This window comes from Rhagoletis pomonella, unplaced genomic scaffold (genome assembly GCF_013731165.1).
Source record: "Rhagoletis pomonella isolate Grant_MI unplaced genomic scaffold, Rhpom_1.0 Rhpom_scaffold_00001, whole genome shotgun sequence".
In the NCBI taxonomy this organism is placed as follows: Eukaryota; Metazoa; Arthropoda; class Insecta; order Diptera; family Tephritidae; genus Rhagoletis; species Rhagoletis pomonella.
In genome coordinates this window covers 49,833,830-49,838,794 of record NW_023458555.1, presented here as the reverse complement: position 1 = coordinate 49,838,794, position 4,965 = coordinate 49,833,830, and positions in this window count along the sequence as shown.

Here is a 4,965-nt window from a genome sequence, read left to right as displayed (position 1 = left end):
TGAAGAATTTTAAATTTTTTGAAAATTTTAAAAATATCAACGTCCAAAAATTTTTTGAATCTTCAAGAGTTACGAAATTTTTTAAATTTTCAACAACGATGAAATATGAAAATGTTTTCAACATTAGAAAGCTTTTAATTTCATTTGATCAATTTTGTATATTCGACACTTTTACATAGAAAAAATTTGTTCGAATTCCTGCAATTCCTACTATTCTCAAAATCTTTGAAAAATTTTTTTCAAATTCACAAAGTTTTGAAAGTTAGAAAATTTTGGAATTCCACTCAAAAAACTTACCCCCTCCCCTAATTTAAACATAGTTTTCAAAGTCCATATAAAAAAATGCCTAAAATAACTTAGTTAAAACCACCTCGTTTTTTATCAGCCAAAGTGCTTAGGTTATAAATTACCTAAACTTAGTTTTCTTTTGTCGGGTATAAATTGCAAAAGTACTCTGGTTGATTGCGCAAGTTTCTTGAACTCCATACAAAAATTTTCAACCAAGTCAACTTTGTTCGATTTAACTATGTTTTTTCTTTGTGTGTAGAGGAGGAGTTATCCCATTCAAAGAAATTTGCCTGTCAGAGACGTGAAAAGGCATTCGAATGTGGATTTGATCGTCTCCCACTTGGCATACATTTGCCCATTCGTTATCTACACTTGTCAATTGAAGAGCATTTCATGCAAACTTCAAAAGGACAACAAATTGAATGTAATAAAAGTTCGCATAATTTTCCGAATCCAGCTGAAGCTTTAAAAGTGGAAACGTACAATTTAATACTCATGAATTCTTACATTGATTTAATAAACGAAATTCATGATACTATTTATCTATTTATATATTTAGACCAACTAACTTTGAAAACATAAGAATTATCCAAAGGGTTATATCCTTAAATTATCCTAAGTTTTTGGTGGGTTTCAAAATAACTTTAATTATGCCTCATTCCTTATGCATTCATACATAAATAATGGCATTGATCGACGTTTTCGAAAAAAAAAAAGTATAATCACTATATAAGAAAGTCAAAAAGAAAGTATTCATAGCATACGGTATGTGAAAACTTAAACTCTACCGCAGAAAACTAAAAATTAAGTGTCATGAAAATAACAGGTCAAAAGCAAGTAAGTAAAAGTCAAGCATTTTTGGAGGAAACCAATTAAGTTAAATTTATTATTTATAAAAAATGTATAGCGATATTAAAGGAAATCAAATTTGATTATGTCCATACATATGTAGTTATTATGTGCCAGTTACTCATTGGGCTTTAGTTACAGTATCCTATTTCAAGTTTTGGTCCGCTGCGTGAATAATCCTTTTGAAAGTTTTCTTTATGAGGCCCAAGCATAAACTTTTGTCTTTGCTAACAATTTTAATTGAGCAATTATTGTCACACGACCACCACTCATTTTGGTTCGGTTTTAGGTGTAAACAATTCCACATTTAATTGCAATAGGAAATGGGTAGAAATGTAAAGCCCTTGTGGAAATACATTTGAAATCAAAAAAATATATGGAGAACACAAAAAAATAAATTAATGCAAATAAATGCATGCCATCAAACCTGCATAGTGATAAAAATCCGCAGAGACTTTTCATATAGCCCAGTATTTAGTTGTAATATTTTTGCAATCGCTATATTTTTATTCTCTGTTTTATGATAAATTATCTAGTTTACTTATTATTCGTTGAAAAATTTTCTACGTCTTGTTCTCAATTTCAACTCTTGTCTTTAGTCCTTTCCGTGGATTTGTCAAATATCATATGGCTTCTACTAAAATTCGACTGACTAACTCCCCTTTCATATTCTTCATTTTGTATTTATCCTATTTTCTTTGAAAAACTTTCTATTTAGTAGCATTCTAGAAATTAGTTGTCACAAAATTAGTTTTTATAGTTTATTAACTGTTTGGGTATGCAGTTAACAGGCTTATACAACTGTAATAAAATAGGTGCAAGTTTTGAGCGGCTAAAAAATCGCATTGATTTTAAATATTTTTTTTGTTTTTACAGCGTTTTGCACTTTTTTCATATAAACCTGAATTTCTTATGGAATAATATGCGCAGGACCGTTTGCGAGAAAAATAAAAAAGCCAGCGCCAGTTTTCCTAAATTTCGCAGTTTATATGAAAAAAAACCTAAAAACCGTCAGCAAAAAAAAAATTATTACAAGTCAATGCGATTTTTTAGCCGCTCAAAGTTTGCGCTTATTTTAGTAAAATTATATAGTCCGTTTAACAGCAAAAAATTTATAAAAATTCTTGTTAAAAAGCTCGAAATTTATATAAAAATTTGTGAATTTTTTTTATTCTGTATAAAGTTTGAAAGTGTGCTTTATATAGATTTTGTTAAAACATGAGCCATATTTTTATAAAAAAATAACAAAAAAATCTAGCTTGACAAACATTGTAAATATTAAAAACAAAGCCACCACTTATCCAATTTTGACCGCCAGTGTACATACAAAGATAGGTAAAATTACCAGTACGTTTAAAAGGCACAAGGTCCCCTTTTCAAATAGCCCCACTTTTCTCCATGAGTGTGCGATTGATTTCATTATACATATCTCAATACCAAGTTCCAGTACTCTACAATGAACACTTTGAGAGATATGCCGTATGAAAAATTCTGTTTGTATGGGAGGTGCAACGCCCCCTTCACTTAGTGATGTGAAATATACCTTGTGACCTATTTTCATACCAACCAAATATACACGAAAAATTTCATACAAATCGGCCGTTTTGGAGGAGTCCAACCACAAACACTGTGACACGAGATTTTTATATATTAGATAATACTTATTTATTTTTTTCGTGTAAGTATTTACTTAGTACCACTGATAATAGGGGAGTAAATACATATGCCAGCTGGAGCATATATCCCAGGTTCCAAGCAAGATCACTTACCACCAGTCAGTTATCGAGGAAATGACGTCAAAAGAACTTAAAGGTGGTTATATTCACTAGAAAAGTATATTTTGTTAAAAAATGAAAGGTCGTACAAAAGGCCGCCCTTGTTAGAATCAGCGGTGTTCTCCGGGCCATTTATTACTATATGATATAGAAAGCATAGATATTGCTTTCGGTACCGAAGCTGGCCCCGAACGGATTCTTTTCCACATACATACATCTCATTAAAAAAGGTGGCAACCTCTGAAGAAGAGGTTCAATTAATATCTTCGCAGAGGAAACCGACTTGCTACGGATCAGAAAACTACCAATAAGAGGGGCAAGTATTTACTCTGATAGCCAAGCAGCAACCAAGGCTCTAGGTTTTGCGCATGGTATGATCGAAACTGGTCGAAGAATGTCAGACCTCTCTCCCAATCGTTTCGATCTACTTAAAAAAAAGGTAATTACGTTGCCAAAAACTGTATGCCTGATAAATTGGATAGCCATATCTCCGGGTTAGGAGCGAGTAGGAGTTCATGTGGTAATCGGTGCATTATACCTGGATAGAAGGGCTTACATATAGTCGGGTCAGAGAGTGCTGAGCGAAAACCCTGGCATATAAAATTATAAAGTGCTGCTTGGTAGTCGACAGTAGGCGGTCAAAGAAATGTCTGCAGCTAGCTTAGCGCCATTAGGAGCCCCTTGCGGTATGGCTTAATATCCTATCGTGCTCTTATTGCCGCAGCTGCTTTGTGAATGACGAGGTGAAATCTTTTCAATAAATCCTTCTTAGCTGGCCTACTTTGGCTTGCCTAAGGTTTCACTTATGTTACTTTTCCTAACAACTTCATATGGATTACCTACAGTTACCCATCCAGGAACCGTTTACTACTTAGTGGTAACACAATGGACAATATAAGTGATATCTCGCTGTCACCCAGGGCTTCGGAGCGAAGCGGAGCAAAGCAGCAAGGAGCTAAGGAGCAAAGAATTTTATCTGGAGCGGAGCTAGAGCAAAGAGCTAAAAAAATTAATTTGCTCCCTAGATCCCAAAAAAAATTTGTATTTTTTTCCTGGACTAGTAACAATTTATTTTTAAATATTTATGTTGTTGTTTTTTCACAAAAATTTTCAATAATAACCTCCCCAAACTCAATAGCAATTTAAAAAAAATGTTCAGGTAATAAATTTACAATTCTGTTAAATAAATTTCCGTTCTTGTTAATGAACTCGCCAATTTTATTAATTTTATTTTGGATGCAGCAGTTTCCCTGGAGAATCTAGATGAATTTCTACATCAAAGCGGGGAGTGGGGCAAGAGCAGGGCTGGGAGCGAAATAGAATACCGGAGCGGAGCGATTAAAAAAAAAACTGCTACCGTCTTATATCATGAAGTGAAAATGTAATAAAAGTAATATTTTGGTGCTTACACTTTTTGCTAAGTGTTTACCCGAGCTTCTCCATCGATTTGAGGTGTGCGCCTTGATATTATCACACAAATAGACGCACCTTCTTACAACTGGGTGAAAATTAGTCAACTGGACCTCAAATTTCAGTCAAGTTGGAATTTTTGCGTGAAAATTTGTGAGTATATAGGTTTATTGATGGGAAAGGGATTCTGAGAATTTTTTGAAAAAAATTTGATTTTTAAAGTTTCTATAAGCAATTACATTTTTAAACACTCTTTTTTCAAAACTCATTTTCTTAAAGTATTTGACGAAAGTTAAGGAAATTATTGTTGTTGTTAAAAAAGATTTTTTTTAATTAAAGCATTATGAATATCCAAGTTGCATTAAAAATTAATGAGTGCTTTCCATTTCGTTTATATTTTCGAAAATTCATTTGTTGAAGAAAATATTTCTAAGACAAACATTTTTTAGATCTTTTTTGTTTATTCCTTACAGCAACACTTGTCACAGCGCGCACGCATCATGAGCCATGCACGCTCACCGCCTCTTTATCCCTCCCTCCGCCCTCTTTAAAGCCCTTTACGCCGCCTCCGAATGACAAATGGATTTTGTGAAGAGCTTTTTCAAGGCATCAATATACTCGGTGTTTTGTCTTTGCTGGCCGA